Source organism: Pantherophis guttatus, chromosome 2 (genome assembly GCF_059756535.1).
Source record: "Pantherophis guttatus breed Tessera chromosome 2, ASM5975653v1, whole genome shotgun sequence".
Taxonomy (NCBI): domain Eukaryota; kingdom Metazoa; phylum Chordata; class Lepidosauria; order Squamata; family Colubridae; genus Pantherophis; species Pantherophis guttatus.
In genome coordinates this window covers 123,723,887-123,742,806 of record NC_142064.1, presented here as the reverse complement: position 1 = coordinate 123,742,806, position 18,920 = coordinate 123,723,887, and the positions used below count along the sequence as shown (strand labels likewise).

Genomic DNA, 18,920 nt, shown 5'->3' with positions numbered 1-18,920 from the left:
GTCCCAGCTGATCGGGAGGAAATGGGGATTTTGCAGTATCCTTCCCCTGGAGTGGGGTGGGAATGGAGATTTTACACTATCCTCCCTTTGCCACACCCACCAAGCCATGCCATGCCACGCCCACCAAGCCATGCCCACAGAACCGATAGTAAAAATTTTTGAATCCCACCACTGCTATAAGTCATAACAATCATAAAGCAAGCGGTCACCTGATTGACCCAATTCTATGACCTTTTTTCTGGTGGTTATAAAGTGAACAGTGGTAATTAAGCAGACCCATTGTCTGTAATGGGGTGGGGTGGGCTTTGATGAAAAACCTAAAGTAAATTCCAGATTTTGGCAAAAACGTGGGCATGCGATAACAGGATGCTGCAAATAATTGTAATTGTAAATAATTGTAAAAGCAGGCCGGCTGCTGAATGCCCAAAGTCCAGTTACATGACCAGAGGGACAGCAGTCAGAACTTCAGGAGCAGGTTTTAAGAATCTTTTCTAACAGTTGCTACATGGCTGCTACACAATCAGTCATAAGTAAAGGACTACCTGTACATATGGCCTGGAGGAACGTTGTCCATGGGGTCACGATGAGTGGGACACGACTTCACAACTAACAACAACAACCTGTACATATACGCATAGGTTTACAAATACACACGTATCTATCATTACACTATTACCTTTGGGTAATAAGTTCTAAGTGCTCAGAGACGGAAATAAGAAATAGTCAGCCAAAGAAAGGAAAGACATAGAGCAGAAAAAGAAAGAAAATAGAGCTAAATTTAGTCTGCACAAGAATGTTTTGCATAATCATTCACTGTGTCTCTCTGTGTCTTTTCTTGCAAACTATCCTTGCATCACAACCATATACAATTCCTATACTGCCAGTGCAAATGCCAGTATGAACTGACCCAACCTGAACTAAAGTTCAGAACAGGTAGTTAGTTTTCCTTTAAAGGTTAGGCTTTGTAAGGTAAAGGTAAAGATTCCCTTCGCACATATGTGCTAGTTGTTCCCGTCTCTAGGAGGTGGTGCTCATCTCCATTTCAAAGCCGAAGAGCCAGCACTGTCCGAAGACGTCTCCGTGGTCATGTGGCTGGCATGATTAAATGCCCAAGGCGCACAGAACGCTGTTACCTTCCCACCAAAGGTGGTCCCTATTTTTCTACTTGCATTTTTTACGTACTTTCGAACTGCTAGGTTGGCAGAAGCTGGGACAAGTAATAGGAGCTCACCCTGTTACACGGCACTAGGGATTCAAACCGCTAAACTGCCGACCTTTCGATCGACAAGCTCAGTGTCTTAGCCACTGAGCGTCCCTTTAGGATTTATGTATGGCTCCAAAATTACCTCTCAAAATATATATTTTAGGTAGAAAATGTGTTTTCAAATGAGCAAAAATTCATTTAGGAATGTATGTAGTAAGGCAAGAGATCAACAAAAACACATATGTCGATACAGTTTAGTAAGAATTTTCACCCAGGTTTTTTTTAAAAAAATATTCAGATTGCTACAGAAAGCTAAGAGAACAGATAAGAGAAATTATAAAAGTGACAAGGACTAAAACTTGCTGGAACTAGAAATGGAGTAATCAAGTTCTTTCTTTATTGGAGCCAATACATTGTAGTAATAGGAATATTAGGTGGGGAAGCAAGGATGGTAGGAGTGGAGTGGAGTGGAGTGGAGTGGAGTGGAGTGGAGTGGAATGGAATGGAATAGAATAGAATAGAATAGAATAGAATAGAATAGAATAGAATAGAATAGAATAGAATAGAATAGAATAGAATAGAATAGAATAGAATAGAATAGAATAGAATAGAATAGAATGTGATGGAAGGGACTTTGAAGGTTACCTAGTCCAACTCCCTGCTTGTAATTGTATTGTATTGTATTATAATTCTTTTGATGACAGCACATCAAAAACTCAGATTAAATCTGTATAATCCATATCAAGTGGCCACTGCATGATCCGGTTCTTTCAGACAGAGGTTCTCCCTATAATTTGTTAGTTACTTTTTTTTTTAAAGTAGGTTTGCCATGGTTTCAACCGAGAGCATTTTGCATGCAATGAATGTGACCTACCCCTGATCAGTAGTCATTCTTCAGCTTTGCCAACTTTACGGATGATGGGTCTTGAGGGGTTCATTGCTCAGCATGACCCATAAGTGACAATAGGCAAGAAAGGTTCCAGAAACACCTGGAGACCTGCAAATGGCCTCACATCTGGCTTATGCACCTCTTTTCCTAAGCAGAGATCCTGCCTTCTCTCAACATCCTCCAATCAGAGCAGTAAGAGCATCTGCTCACTATTGTTTCAAAAACCCTAACTCCTTTTATGTTACTTTAATTCAATTCGCCTAATAATCATTTCACTTCTCTGAATAACACATAACTGAAAAAGCAGAAAAACAAAAATTGCAATCAGTGTAGTAACACCGTAAAGGAAAAGTAAAGTAAAAAGTGCAATTAGTAGAGAAAAAAAGCCAGGGTGGTGGTGGTAGCAGTTACCACCCAGCAAACTTTCTCAGTGGTTAACGGCATAATCATGTTTTATTTGTGTTGTTATTTCAACTGTTTGTAGATGTACTGGGTGAAGCCTTTACATACAGAATTTTAGAAATTTTAATGTTGATAGTAAAATCAATCTAAAGTGTTCGTGGTAAAAAAAAAAATGAATTGAACCTGCAAATGGATAGCGTTATTATAAAGTCATTAAGAATGTATTACACTTAGAGAGGAAGTTTTCATTATTGGGTGCTGAACCCAGGTCCAATCTTTTATGCATCTGTCCCACTGAATTCTGTCGTCATATAACTTGATATAGTTGCCCATTTGAGGTGTACTCTGACTCTGTCACTGAATTACCACTATTCTGGGACTTTTTCTTCCATCTTCATACATGGATTTTCCAAAAGAAAAATAGCTGAACTTTTGCACTGAGGAGGAAACTAGAAGCAAAGCAATAAGGTTTCTCTTAGGAATACTGCTGTTTTTCCATGCTGTGTCCTTCTTTTCTGCAGCTAAAACGATTGAAGTTCTTTCAATCATTGCACCTGTCTCATTTCATCAGCAAACAGTGACATATGTTTGTGTGTACCCACAAATACATATACGCACGTTAACCTATATATACCTAAAACAAATCTATTGTTTTAGCAAGCCATTCTTTTCCTCCAGCTATCTTGTAAGACTTTTCTGGAATCTTTTTTTAAAAAATTATAATAATAAGAAATTAAAACAAAAAACAGTGGAGACTTTAATCTAAACCCTCACTGGTTCTTTTTTTTTTTTTTCAGTCAATATTGCTTTCTTTTTTGTGCATCATATCTAATCTCTCTTTCCCCCCCCCTCGACTCCCCCTCCAAAGCAAAATTTAATTAAATAATTCTAATGAATGTTTAATGATGTTCTTTTGTCATTATTAAATCTGTAATATAGAAAAGAAGAAGCCAGAGTCTCGCCACCCCTTTCTTCGTCTAATCTTCCCCTCTCTCACTGTCCTCTCTCTGACAACGGCTGGCATTCAGGACCGCAAACAGGAAATGAGAAAAGGAGAAACAGGATATTGAGTTTGAATACTATCTGGATCAGTAATATCACCCCTAGCTACTAAGGGAAAGGAGCCTTTCCTCATGCCGAGAATATTAATATAGCCCACCGGAGCTTGGCACGACACAGCTAAGAAATCAATAGGAATTGATTAGCTAAACCAGAAATGTTCATAACTTGAAAGATATTCTAGGCTAGCTTGGATGACCTCGGTAGCCGAGAGCTTGCAATGTGTGTATTTTGGTTAAGGAAAATAGGTAGAAAATCAACCCAGGAGAATTAGTGAGATCAATTTTATTCTCTTACTGACTAAAAAGGGGGGGACAATAATGACTGAAAAGGAGCGGGATTTTGAAGTGCCGTCTGTAAATAAAAAGTTTATTTTAAAACAAATTGGCTTGTTTTTTATTGCCCTGTAGAAAAGAGGAACAGTTGCTTTGTATCTTGGGGGCAGTACCAGTGTTTCTCCAAAAGTAGATTATTTTAATATGTCAAGTGTTCACATCCCTCCCTTTATTTTTTAGACATACCTTCTGAACATGTAATGAAATTCAACTGCAACCTAGATCAAACTCCAGTGGTATTAGGGTTTTTCTCAGAATAAACAGAAACTTTGGGCAGCTCAGAGGTACTCAGAGCTGCCCAAAGTTTCTGGTTTGTTCTATGAAAAATCCTAATAGCATCGGAGATTGATGCTATCCAAATTCCAGCCCAATTTCATTACATGTTCTGAAGTATGTCTAGAAAGATAAAGTAAGTGGTGTGAACACTTGACTGACTGAGGGCCATGGAACAGGCATTAGGATTGGCTGATGCATTGACAGATTTGTCTTGGATAGGATTGATGGAAATGTGGGAAACAGACAAATAAGTTTAGTATGTTCCTATCATTCATCTATGTCTCTAAAATACAAACCCAGTGACCTTCTTCACCGAGGAAAGGGAGCAGAGAAAGTAAATGGTGATAATAGAACCATCTAATCTAAACAATCTCATCTAAACACTTGAGCCCATTCACATAGACAAACACACCAGAGGTGGGTTTCAGCAGGTTCTGACCAGTTCTGGAGAACCGGTAGCGGAAATTTTGAGTAGTTCGGAGAACTACTCAAGCCTTGGTAGAGCCTTGGTAGTACAGGGGTTTAAGGCACCCTGTTATTAAGCTGGTTATTAAGATAAAGACCAGCTGCCTGCAATTACTGCAGGGTTTGAATCTCGCCAAGGCTCAAGGTTGACTCAGCCTTCCATCCTTTCTAAGGTAGGTGAAATGAGGACCCAGTTTGTGGGGGCAATAAGCTGACTTTGTATAAATATACAAAAGGATGAAGGCTATTGCTGAGCACATTGTAAGCCGCCCTGAGTCTTCAGAGAAGGGCGGCATATAAATCTAATAAAAAAAAAAAACTAATAAATATCACCTCTGACTGGCCCTGCCCCCATCTATTCTCTGCCTCCCGAGTCACAGCTGATCGGGAGGAAATGGGGATTTTGCAGTAACCTTCCCCTGGAGTGGGGAGGGAATGGAGATTTTACAGTATCCTTCCCCTGCCATGCCCACCAAGCCATGCCCACCAAGCCATTCCACGCCCACCAAGCCATGCCCACAGAACCAGTAGTAAAAAAATTTGAAACACACCACTGAAACACACCCATTTTCAAAAGGCACTTTAATTTAGTTGTAAATACCCTTTAACATTCTCCCAAAGCTTACTGGTTAATTTAAAAAAAAAAACACTTTTATAGAGGGCCACAACCAAATATTTGTGCTTCAAGAATTACTGAATTTTATTCAATATTTTGGCAGTTTTTTCTGCAATCTGCTTTCAGTGCATCTATTTTCAAATGATCCTTACACAAACAATATGTCAGTTTTCTCATGCTAAGTTCACTCTCCTGCCCAGGATCCATGCCAAAAGTTCAAATCTGGGCAGCGTGGTTGAAGAGAGAGTGGCATAACTTCCCTCCGTCCTGGACTTGTGACGTCAAATTGGCCTCCTGCAGCTCTCCCAACTCTACTTAGGACATCAGCAGGAGAATAACAATCTTTCTCTGGGCTGGAGGCATCTGCTGGGAGAGAATGTTGCTCTCAAGCAGTTGGCTAACTCCTCCAGAAGAAGGACAATCACTCACTTGGTCCTGGGCAGCAAGAAAAGTTCTCGCAGTCAGTCATGACTGGTTCCATCCACCTCTAAAGGTCAGCCTGGGCACATTCACATTATTTTTATATACAATATAATAAAAAAAAGAGGCAGAACTTCCATTGCTCAGTCATAATTACCTTCCTGATTTCTTTTTGGACACTTCTCTGGGGGAGGGGGGGTGGAGAGAGGGAGGGAGGGGGGGAGAGAGAGAGAGAAAATTAATTGTAAAGTAATTTCAGCAAATGCCAGCTATAGAAGATAATGAATTATTATTATTAACATGTACACAACAATGTAAAATCACAGCTGCCAGTTCTTTAGCTGGTGTTGGCCTTCATACGCATCAAGTTCTTCCCAAGAATCTAGGATGTTATAATATATTGGGGTAATATGTGTACAGGTCCAAGCAGTTTGACCTTTGTAATTGGAAGATGGACATCTTGTCAATGCACAGATTTTCCAAGGGTCTATCAAGGTTTTTGGTAGGCCACCCAGTATGCCAATAACCATTGGGACCACTATGGCCAGTTTATGCCAGAAACTTTCAACTTCAATTTTCAAATTTTGTTACTTTGTTATCTTCTCTAATTCTTTGTTTTCTATTCTACTCTCCTATGGTATTGTCACATCAATTATCCACACTTTCATCTCTTTATATTATCTATCTATCTATCTATCTATCTATCTATCTATCTATCTATCATCTATCTATCTATCATTTTTCTATCTATCCTCACCTTTTTTCCAAACCAGCAGTCAAGGAGGTTCTCAAAAGTTTAGAATAAAAACAGAATATAGCAATATGAAAAGATAAGTTAAAACTAACTATAAAATACACAGTAAGCACATTTATTGGTTAAAAGTCTTTGAAAAGACGTATCTTTGCAAATTTCTGAAATACTGGAAGAGTGGGAGCCCAATGTAACTCCTAAGAACATTCATTTTAGAGTCTTGGGAGCTGTAAGGAGAAGATCCTCACCTGACCAGCCAGAAAAGGAAATATCTGATAGCAAAAGTATTTACAAGAGGCCTTTCCTGGCACATTCAACAACTGGACAGATTCATGAGGAAAGAGATGGTTCCCTATAGTTAGGCCTTCAGCCATACAAGCTTTAAAGCAGAGGTGGTATTCAGCAGGTTCTGACCAGTTCTGGAGAAATGGAAGCAGAAATTTAGAGTAGTTCAGAGAACCAGTAAATACCACCTCTGACTGGCCCCGCCCCCTTCTATTCTCTGCCTCCCGAGTCCCAGCTGATCGGGAAGAAATGGGGGTTTTGCAGTAACTTTCCCCTGGAATGGGGAGGGAATGGAGATTTTACAGTATCCTTCCCCTGCCACGCCCACCAAGCCATGCTCACCAAGCCATGACCCGCCCACAATGCCACACCCACAGAACTGGTAGTAAAAAAACTTGAAACCCACCACTGCTTTAAAAGTTACTTCCAACAGATGAAGTGTTAAACTGTAGCCGGTAAGCAGCTGGCAATCACACAGGTCTTTCAGTTCAGGCATTATATGATTCCAATATCTTATCCCAGGTAGCAACTAATTGCCACATTTTACACCAAGAGCAACTTCTGAATAGTTTTCAAGAGGAGACCCACATTGCAACCAAGCTGGGAAATAATCCATCCAGAAGCTAATTATCCCCAAAACTAATTGACTCAGACAGAGATGCAGCTGGCACACTAAAAGTGATGGTATGAAGGCAGTCCTTGCTCCAGCTGCAATCTTAGAATCTAGTGAGAGTGGAAGATTTGCACTCCCAGATTGCAAATACTGTGTGCTTTTTTGGAGGAAGTACAACTTGATCCAAAACAAGCTGAATCTTAACACTTTAATTTGATTTTGTATGTTTCAACTGCAGCTCAGTTTTGTCTGGATTTAATTTCTCCTTATTCTTCCTTTCATCTAACCCATTATTGGATTTAGGGAATGTGCAACAATATTGATTATTTGAAATTGAATGATAAGAAGCAGTAGAGTTGAGCATCATCAACATAAAAGGTAAATGTAAAGGTTTCCCCTGTCCAGTTGTGTCTGACCAAAGAAATCTCCAACTGATCCACAAGGCATCAGAAAAAACAAAGCATTGCCAAATTGGGGACTATAATTGTCTGGGGATTCCTTGATGTGAAGATTATATTCCATGTTGCTTCTTGGGTTCTTTAAAATATTTTGCTGGAGTTAGTTTTCCTAAGAAAACATCAGTACAGGTAGCCCTTGACATACGACCACAACTGAACTCAAAATTTATGTTGCTAAGTGAGAAATTTGTTCAGTGAGTTTTGCCTCATTTTACGACATTTCTTGCCACATTTGTTAAGTGAATCACTGCAATGGTTAAATTAGTAACCATGCTAAGGGAATCTGACTTTGACTTTGCTTGTCAGAAGGTCAGAAAAGGTGACCTCAGGACACTGCAACAGTCATAAATATGAGTCAGTTGCCAAGTGTTCAAATTTTGATCACATGATCTCAGGGATACTACAACGGTCGTAAGTGCGAAATACGGTCCTAAGTACTTTTTCAGTGCTGTTGTAACTTTGAATGGTCACTAAATGAACTGTTGTTAAGTCAAGAACTACCTGTAAATGTTTTGAGCAGTTGATCTGGATAAGGAAGTGCCATTTTCCAGGGCCATTTTTTTAAAAAAAGAGGGTCAGTTGGAAGCAATGCAGCCTCTTTCTGAATTTTCCCATCAAAAGGGATGCAGAATTGGAGGTTTCATCAAATCTTCCCTTATCATTTGCCATCCTGGCTGGAATATCTGGAAACCTCTCAAGAGCCGCAAAATCCACAACCCAATATGCAAGGCTAGTGTGATTCTCCACAACCCAAGCTGTAGAGGACAACAGCAACTCTGTCCTTAACTGCAAAATAATTTACTCTGTTCACACCACTTGGGACAGAACATATTCAGCAGCCAGATTTTTGGAATGCCAAGCTGGATGAATTGTAAAATGTAAGGAGGAGGAAGTTGTCTGGTATGTTAAGAGTTTAACCTCCTTTTAAAAGAAAAAAAGAAAAGAAAACACACTACAACCCTGGAAGAATATTACTCAAATGCGGAGGGCCCTCCTCCTCAAAATTTTGCCTGTTAGTTGCCTGTTCCACACCCTACCCAACCTTTTTTTTTTTTTTTTGACCCAGATCACGTTTCTGGCAATATACCAAAAGTGAGTGTGTTGGGGGGAGCAGGAATGCCCACACTCCTTTCCCCTCGTACACTCACATACACCGACACACATTTTCTGTGTTTGATATGACAGAAACCCTATGCATTCTGGGAGATTTTAATAAAGAAGACAGGCCTGTGAAATTTAATAAAAGAGTTCATCAGATTATACAGCGGTGGCTCCATGCCACCGCACTAGCAATAATATCCACGCAGCGGGTGGGGGGGAGGGTTTAACCCCTTGAGGGGCAGGACTGTATTAAATCTTTCTCCAGCACGGAGCTCACAGTGCTTTAATATTTATGAATCTTAGCAGCTTTGGGAACACAAGACCGGCAGTTTGTGTGCATGAGGGAATGGGGAGGTAGTTTCCCCCCCACCCCCTTTGAAGTACCTATTTTATCTCTGAGATGATGGACTCAGATGCTCACTTATGGCATTTGCAAGCAAGCTCTGTCTTACTTTTGTTAGAGTTTAAGTAACACTGGACTGAGATTTGTCTGAAGGAAGACATTTCCTGCCTCAGAGGCCTTGCCTTTTCTCATACCCGATATCTGAAATGCCTAGTGGTGGCTAGAGGGTGGTAGTGAATCAATGGGAAGCGAAAAGTACCTTTTAAATGTTCACTGGAAATCTTTGCCTGCTAAAAATGGAATTATGCAATTATTATAAATGTCTAACAGTCAGAGAATCTTTCCTCAATTTACCCAGGTTTTTTTTTTTTTTTTTTTTTTTTGAGAAAGGCAGATGGTTCCAGCAGAAGAACACTGGATATGCTATCCAAAAACTTGAAAACTCAACGGTAGCAGTCCCAAGTATTTATAATACATGATTTTGGGGGGGTGACAACTGTTGAGGGTGCACCAAAAGAAAGACTCATAGACGATTTATTGGATAAATTGTATTAAATGTTAAAATTGGTTGCCACCTTCTTCCAAACACTTCCTTGTTTGACACCCAATCTTGGAACATTCCTAAGAACTGTAATTGTTTTTTTGATATTAACAAATTCTGACATAACAGTTTCCTTTAGACTGTCTTTGGCCTATAGGGCCTGACTTTTGGTACATTAACACACATACACGTACACAATACCTCACATGTCTGTAGTGCAGAGGGTTCCATACAGAAGTGGGTTTCAGCAGGTTCTGACCAGTTCTGGAGAACCGGTAGCAGAAATTTTGAGTAGTTCAGAGAACTGGTAGTAAAAATTCTGACTGACCCCCACCCCCATTTATTCTCTGCCTCCCAAGTCCCAGCTGATTGGGAGGAAATGGGGATTTTGCAATATCCTTCCCCTGGAGTGGGGTGGGAATGGAGATTTTACAGTATCCTTCCCCTGCCATGCCCACCAAGCCACACCCACCAAGCCATGCCATGCCCACCAAGCCACACCCACAGAACCAGTAATAAAAAATTTTTAAACCCACCACTGGTTCCATACTGTAATCTCTAAGTCAAGTCTCTAAGATGATATCATGTTCAGACTCACAAACTACCCAAAGAAGATAAGATGCGAAGGGTAGATGGATGTTCAGAAAATAGATAAAACTCCTTTGGGAAAAAAAAATAATATAACAACTCTCACTGAAAACGTTTCTTGATTGAGAAGCGAAATGTCTTCAAAGAAAAACCAGAAAGTCCAGTTACCTCTTGAAAAAGTACCTTCGAGACAACGGTGACCTGGATGACTGAGAATCTCCATAGACAACCCTCACTGATCAGTTGTATAAACTTGATGGGACATCTAGAGGAGGACCACAGATTTTGTGTCTCTACCTAAGAGGAATCTGTGTGTTTCTATATATTGCTGAATTATAACTCCAAGCTTCCTTTATCCTAGGCCATGCTGGCTGGGAGGTCTAGTTTAGCATGATCTACAGAGTCAGCCCTTCATGGATCACAGCATTGTCACGGTGAAGGGACTTGCGCAGCTCAAAGAAACTGTGAGCTAAGTCATGCAGGGCCACCCAAGACAGACAGGTCATAATGGAGAGTTCTGATGCTGGAGAAAGAAATGGCAACTCACTCCAGTATGGTGGCCAAGAAAACCCCACAGACAGTATGAAAAAGCTAAAAGATATGGCACCAGAAGATGAGCTCCTCATGTCAGAAACTCCAGAAGACAGTGGAGGGCAGAGGGGGAGGATCTGACATGCTATGATCCAGGATGTCACAAAGAATCAGACATGACTTAGGAACTGAACAACGCCAACAGAGAATCATGGGTTCCTTACTTTGGTCTAAGTGAGATCGTCGTAATAGTTACTGTAGTTCAGGTTCATTAGAACAGATTGACAGAGAAATAAGTGTTTGGAATAGGAGAACAAACATTTCTAGTTTCCTGAAGGAGTCCCAACAAAAATCAGCTGCCACAAAAATCAGACCCAGTAAAAAATAAATAATTGATTCATCAGAAGGGAGGGAAAATACAACCATTAAATTGTAGAGAAAGTAGTTAGAAAAAATGTTTTTTTTTTCTCCATCTCTCATAATGGGAAAATAAAGACAAAATGGGTACAAATTAAATGACAGGACTTTTTTCCCCCTACAAGATACAGTAAAGATTACTACTTAATGGGTAAAGAAATAGGAAATAGGATACAGAAAAATATGATCGCTAGATTCATGAAAAATATACTAGCAATAACTTGGTATGACGGCTTTTAAACTCATTGAATTTGGAACTCAATGCATTTTGATGTGGAAATTTTGACCCAATACTCGTTGTTTGTTTGGTACTTGACATACAAGCTAGAACTTATTGGTGTCAGTTGCCTCATGGCTCACTATCCTTTCCAGTCAAAACAAAGGTCATACATTAGTCATGTGATAGCTCTTGCCCTGTGCACATTCCCTTGCAGTCTTATCTTAGCTTCTGTGATCATTTGGTGTATTTTTGTGCATTAAATTTATTTACATTATTCCTAGGGGTGGGGGGGAATTGTTTGGTACTTGCCATTTTTGGTATCCGTTGTGCCTCCTAGAACCAATTAATGTGCACCAAAGTACCATTGTACTAGCCATAAGGGTTGAATTTGGGTATAGAGTGCAGAGAGTGACAATTTGAATGAACTGTTGTTTCCATGTCTCGCTTGTTGGTTTCTCATGGTTATCTAATCTGGACTGATCCAGTAGGATTTGCATTGGCTGTTCTCAAGCTCATCTCTTATTTTTTCCAAGGGTCTCTTCTCTGGCAGTGGGGCTAAAATCATACAACATAGTCTAAAGCAGCATTTCTCAATCTGTTGCTATCCAGATTTATTAGAGTGCAACTCATGGAACACCTACATCCATGATGGTGAACCTATGGCAAAGTGGCACGTGAAGCCATGTCAACCAATACGCGTGGCCCTGCCTGTTTGTCTTATGGGTTTCTGGCACTCATGTGCACATGATGATCAGCTGTCCTTCACATGCGCGTCAGTGCCAAAAACCAGGTGCGCATGCTCACCGGCCACCCGATTGTCGGGTGCGCATGCACGACAGAATCTAGAAGTTCTGCTTTTCCGGAGCGCGATCCCTTTGCATGTGTGGCAGTGCCAAAAACCTGCCTGTACATGTGTGCTGGCCAGCTGAAGTTCAGCTTTTCCGGAGTGCAGCCACAACGAGGGTGTGCATGCACACATGACGTTTCCGCACAACCTTTTCGGCACTCGGTGCCGAAAAGGTTAGCCATCACTGACCTACATCATAACCAACAGCACAAGGCTGGGAATAAATGACTAGAGAAAACTGAAACGTGGACAAGGAGACTGGAAGAAAAAAGTAGAAGGTCTTAGCCCAGAAATGTGTTACCCAAGGGCTCAGATTTATCACAAATGGCCTATTAAATTTGGGGGAGTCCCTTTGGGTCTTACTAGCTGTATCTGTTTTGTTGTGCAAGTTTAATTTTAACTGGATTTTCCTTGGTCCCTTAGTTTCAAAATTGCTTGGGGCTTCTGTCCTGAAAATTAGGACAGATTCGCTAAGTTAAAGTGGTACATTGCTTACAATATATCTCAGTGAAAGTTGTGTGATATTAACTTGAGGGATCCTAACACTGAGCAAGATTGTTAAAGTAACCATGGGTCTCACCTTAGAGAGGACAATTCTATATTAAAACTTAGCTTAAAGATTAAAAGTTATAAGGAGAGAGGGCTGGAAAATCTTGAAACTTCAGAGAAGATTCTATAATAGAAAGTCAGAATTCAAACCCATTTTTGAATACATCCTCTCATTAAAAGGTTGTTCAATCCAAGCTCTTTGAAAGACCACAAGAAGGTAATGAAGGGACTTCAAACCAGCTTATTTATACTAAGCACATAAACAGCAGATTGAGTATATACACAAGTCACCGGATCCCCTGCCTTTCTTTGTATTTTTGTTCAATCCGGTAATTTTTTCTAAATTTGCATCAATAAATGTGAATTATCATACATCAGATTTACCCATTTATTTTGGAGTTACATATTGTCTGCCTTAATGGATTCTTATTCAGCCAGGTTGGATTCATTTGAGAGAAATGCTGATGTATACCTGAATGACAACTGATAACCAGAATCCGACTTATCAAGAATCACAATGAAGGATATGTCTCTCTTTCAGCAGAGTTTGAGACCTGTCTACTCGATGATAGTGAAAAGAATCTGCCACAAAATGAATTTGGGATTTAGACAATTTTCAGGGTTCACAAAGACCCTGGAGGAGATATCATTTGGGAGATAGGGGAACAGAACTAGACATAATCTGAATGGAGATTTGCCTCTTAATCTTCTGAATCTTTTGGCAGAACAGCAATTTGCAACTTTAATAATAGTGCCATATTTTCTTTACCCAGGTTAAGTGGGAACACCTTGTCCGCCTTGGTTGATTTTGAAATAAAAAATGCTATGCTCCTAAGCCTAGAGCATCACATGTGCCAAGAGTCCCATCTCCGGGCTACATTGCTAAAGGGCCAGATATTTTGCTCTTGTGTGTATTTTGAATTAGATGTTTTAATGTTCGTTACTGTTTTAATTTTTTACTGTTTTTATTGTTTTTTTAAAAAGATATTTTAACTATAATATATGTTTTGAATTGTAAGCTGTCCAGAATCATTTGTGGCTATAGACATCAATCCATCAATCAATCAAATAGACAGACAAGCAAGGTTACAGTTGTTTAGAATAGAATAGAATAGAATAGAATAGAATAGAATAGAATAGAATAGAATAGAATAGAATAGAATAGAATAGAATAGAATAGAATAGAATAGAATAGAATTTTTTATTGGCCAAGTGTGACTGGACACACAGGGAATTTGTCTTGGTGCATGCGCTCTCAGTGTACATAAAAGAAAAGATACATTCATCAAAAATCGTAAGGTACAACACTTAATGATAGTCATAGGGTACAAATAAGCAATCAGGAAACAATCAATATCAATACAAATCATAAGGATACAAGCAACAAAGTTACAGTCATACAGTCATAAGTGGAATGAGATGGGTGATGGGAACTATGAGAAGATTAATAATAGTGCAGATTTAGTGAATAGTTTGACAGTGTTGAGGAAATTATTTGTTTCGCAGAGTGATGGCGTTCGGGAAAAAACTGTTCTTGTGTCTAGTTGTTCTGTGTGCAGTGCTCTATAGCATCATTTTGAGGGTAGGAGTTGAAACAGTTTATGTCCAGGATGTGAGGGATCTGTAAATATTTTCACAGCCCTCTTTTTGACTCTTGCAGTATACAGGTCCTCAATGGAAGGCAGGTTGATAGCAATTGTTTTTTCTGCAGTTCTAATTATCCTCTGAAGTTTGTGTCTGTCTTGTTGGGTTGCAGAAGTTTAGTACTTGGACGTGTGATAATCAGAAAATCCCATTAATATAGGCCAAAATGAAAAGTTTTTTTAAAAATAGAAACACAATAACAAACCAGTTGTGTTCCAATAGCCAGGAGTTCAGTCTGAGGTGAGGAAAGTTTACTTTCATTTTTATTTATTCAATATATTTTAAATTCTTTTAATAATTCTGGTACTCATGAAGATTCAAAATGCTGTATAACAAAACCAATGGGAAATGGAATACAGATATTTCAATTATAGAGAGTATTCCTAAATAGTCTTTTCTAATTTGGTGGCCTAGCACAGTTCTTGGGCTTCATCTCTTGTAATCTTCTAGATAGCTTATATATAGAAACATGGAATTAAACATGGTCATTTCAAGAGTCTAATCCAATCTACTGCTTAAAGCAAATGTTTAAATAAATCATCCTTGCTAGCTGGCTATCTAGTCTTTTCTGGAATTCATCTATTGAAGGGAAACCCACGATCTTTCTAGATAACGGGTTCCACTACCAAGCTGCTTCTACTGTTTTGTTCCTATCATTAAATCAAAAGCTACCTTCCTTCAACTTTAATTTGTTATTTTCTACCTTGATTTAGGAAATGAGGGATATGTTTTTAACCTTTTATCTGTAGGACATTCTCCCAATTTTCTCTTCTTAAGGCTAAATTTTCCTTCCATCTCTCTTCATAAGGTTTATGTTCTATAGGTATAGGTCAGTGGTAGAGAATGTATGGCACATGTGCCAGAGGCGGCACGCAAAGCCTTCTCTGTGGGCACACGTGCCATCGCCCCAGCTCTATTTCGGGTCTCTGCCACACATGTGCAGGGTGTGCATGCATGCGCGGGGCACGGGCACACATGCACAAGGTGCGCACGCATGCACCTTGCAGTTTGGTTGTGCACCATCACTGGTATAGGTATTTTTGAACCAATTCTAACTCAATCAAATCCTTCTTAAAATCTAGCTCTCAGAAATTGACGCACTATCCAAAATATAGTCAGATCAACACAGACATTGGATAGGACTGTTATGAAATCAAAAGGAAATGTTAATGATATCTTGCCTACTGGAATACAAGGGAGTCAATCGTATTTCTTTAAGAGTTCTACTGCTACACACAATCTCGGTTTTCCAAATCCCGGTTCTTTTGTAACCCGATACCACCCATCACAAGGAGGAGATATCAACAGGCGAGGAGAGGGAGAATGTGAAGGTTTGCAAAGTTTTATGGGGAAAAACCTTGAGAGGCAGAACATCCATCCCCTGGTGTTTTGAACACATGCCAAAGTGCATACCCACTACTATAATCGGATCAACTCTTATCCCCACAGGAGCTATCCCAGGTCCTGTAATTTTAAATTTTAAACTGCTTTCTTTAACAAACTCTTGTTATTCAATAACAGGTTCTTTTACTATTAACTTCCAATGTCTATCTTCTGGCAGAGACAGAAAAAAGACTGTAATTATTTATTTATTTATTTATTGGTTCGATTTATATGCCGCCCTTCTCCGGAGACTGAGGGTGGCTTACAATGCGTTAAGCAATAGCCTTCATACTTTTGTATATACCTGCTTAGTATAAATTGTGTTCTTTTTTATACAAAGTCAGTTTATTGCCCCCACAAACCTTGGAAGGATGGAAGGCTGAGTCAACCTTGAGCCTAGTGAGATTTGAACTTGCAGTAATTGCAGGCAACTGGCAGCTAAGTGCTACTTAACAGCATTTTAGTCCGCTGCACCACCAAGGCTCTCCACTGCACCACCAAGGCTCTAATTGAGTTTCAAGACAAAAAATACTAGGATAATTATGACTTCCGAAATGAAATAACCAACAACTAATTCTAATTCTTCCCCAGAATGTTAGCTTGATTATCACTGCAATCCATCAAAACGATGGTATGATCCAGTGAGGGCTAGATTGTTCTGTACCAAAACAAAAGCTAGTTAAACTCCATCACTAGCCAAAACAATTGTTTTAACCAGGTACCCTGGCTGATGTGTCAGACTGATAATATCTAGACTATCTAGCCAGCACAGCCATTGGCCGTAACAGCTGGAATCCTGGGATTTAGCCCCCCTAATAGATCTGAGGAAAACTGGTTGGAAAATGTTGTTATGGGGCTTCGTCTGTGTTACTTCACTGTGACATTAACAAGACAAGTTCGAGGGCTGGGGGTGGAGACTTTCCATTTGAAATCGTACTCCTCGCACTGCCATTGTTAGGAAGACTCTTGGAAATGAAAAGGCTTTATTGTTGTACTTCCAGGGTCCCTTCATTCCTTGCTCCTGGCCTGGCCTGCAATCTGGAAAGTGGCTTTAAACCTTCCACTTCAATATTTCAGGCAGCTGAGGACGGCTTTTGGAGCTCAGCGCTGAGTAAACAAACCCTCTCTTAAGCCAGGACTGCTTCATTTTGACTAAACCCTAACTAAACAAGGCGGCTTCATGAAGCAGAGACTCAACAGCCTTTGAGGTGGCCTCAGGTCCGGCTTCATTAACACCTTTTAATCCCACTGGCCAATTTTATATTCTCTAAATTATCCTTCCCAGGCTCAAACGTGGGCTCCCCATGCTGTTGCAACAAGGCAAAGAACTCCACAAGAATGTCTTGCTCCTCCCAGGCACTTGAGAAAGTTTTTCCTATTTGGGTATGAGGAAAGGGGTCTGTTCTCCTGACTGGGACAGCTACTATAAGAGTTTGTGAGGGCCAGCACTGATGAATTAAAAGAAAAAGGAGGGGAAAGCCCAAGAGTACCAAAACAAAGCTTGCACCGCTGATTTTTTTTTTATGGAAGGGGAAAGCCGTCATCGAATCTGCTTTTCTGATATACAAAAAAACTTTGGTCTGTTAAAATAGTAGTCCAGATCTTAACTGGATGAAGGTGTCACACTGTTCTTTGTAGACACTGCCATAAGCAATGAAGGAGAAGAGAGACAAACTTCCTTTGAGCAAGTCACTGGCTACCCTCTTCTCTAATGTTGGATTCCTTGGTTATTTAAAGCAGGGGTCTCCAACCTTGGTAACTTTAAACCTGGCGGACTTCAACTCCCAGAAGCTGGCTGGGGAATTCTGGGAGTTGAAGTCCGCCAGGCTTAAAGTTGCCAAGGTTGGAGACCCCTGATTTAAACGAAAGGCAATATCTCATGTAGAGTGAATCATAGACTGGATATTTAAAATAATACTGCTGTCCAGAGCATCATGGCCCATTCACATCCAGAGGCCAGGATTTTCCTCTCCCTCATTCCACAGTTGGAGGATGAATTGTATTCCAACACAGATGAGGAAATGGCTCCTTCTGCTATGTCTCAAAGTTAACATAGTAGCTCAAAAAGTTATTCAATAAGCTGCAATTGACCAGCTTCGTATGCCATGATGATTTTTCACGCAAACTACAGGATTCGCACACAAGATTAAGCTCCCCAAAAGCCACCTTCTTATTCAACACCACATATAATCCGAATTTTCAGTTGAATGTGACTTCTTATTCTCATGATAAAAAGTATTATAGGTAGTTAAACTAAAGTATTAGAAACTAACTAAACTATATTTTAGCCTAGATTGCTTTGCAAATCCAGCTCCTGCAGTTAATTTCTTGTCAATTTAGAAAGCTCATTGAGTAAACCATGGTCAATTTATCTATGGGGAAAATTGATTATGTTAATGTGAGAAATATATGAAAATATTGGCAAAAGTGTTAGATCTTTCCACAAATCAATAGTTGGGAATCTATATTCATTAGCATGAAATTTAAGCTCAAGATAAAATCTAGTGAATTCCAATTAAGTTGTCCATGACAGCAACTTTGTTTCTTTATTTTCATATACTATTTTATGACAACAATGTCATCAGTGCCAGTGATGCCCTGTGTCTGTCATGTTGTCCTGTCATTTTTGCACCAAGCTGTGGACAAGGAAAGTGCAAATTAAGTCGTAAGGGTGCCTGTGCTTTTCATTGGAAATATTCTGCTTATAAATTTGGTCATTTCAGATCAGCATGGAAGCAGATTAACAATGTGTTTTCATTACCTCTTATAAAAGGCTCCAACAAAGAGGAAAATAGTATAAATGTATGGAATGTGGAAAGAGTTTCAGATTGGGTAGGGAGATTACTTTACAGAAAGGGATCTGTGCAGGATAAAAACCATATAAATGCTGGAAAGCTGGGAAGCATTTCAAACAGAGCAGTCAATTCACTTCTCATAAAGGATTCTATATAAATGTTTAAAGCATAGAATGGTTTTAGAATGG

The 18,920-nt window shown here is 39.7% G+C and overlaps 2 protein-coding genes across 2 annotated transcripts in view; one reads left to right on the top strand and one right to left on the bottom strand.

Moving 5' to 3' along the window:
- The window catches only part of LOC117666593 (LIM homeobox transcription factor 1-alpha-like), a 94,725-nt gene that overhangs the window by 53,870 nt on the left and 21,935 nt on the right, over nucleotides 1–18,920 (top strand). The gene's annotated exons all lie outside the window — the stretch shown is intronic.
- Nucleotides 5,777–18,920, bottom strand: part of CHCHD5 (coiled-coil-helix-coiled-coil-helix domain containing 5) — a 51,445-nt gene continuing 38,301 nt past the window's right edge. The window contains exon 4 of the mRNA XM_087886643.1: nucleotides 5,777–5,845. The gene's annotated coding sequence lies outside the window, so the exon portion shown is untranslated. The remainder of the gene's footprint in view (nucleotides 5,846–18,920) is intronic.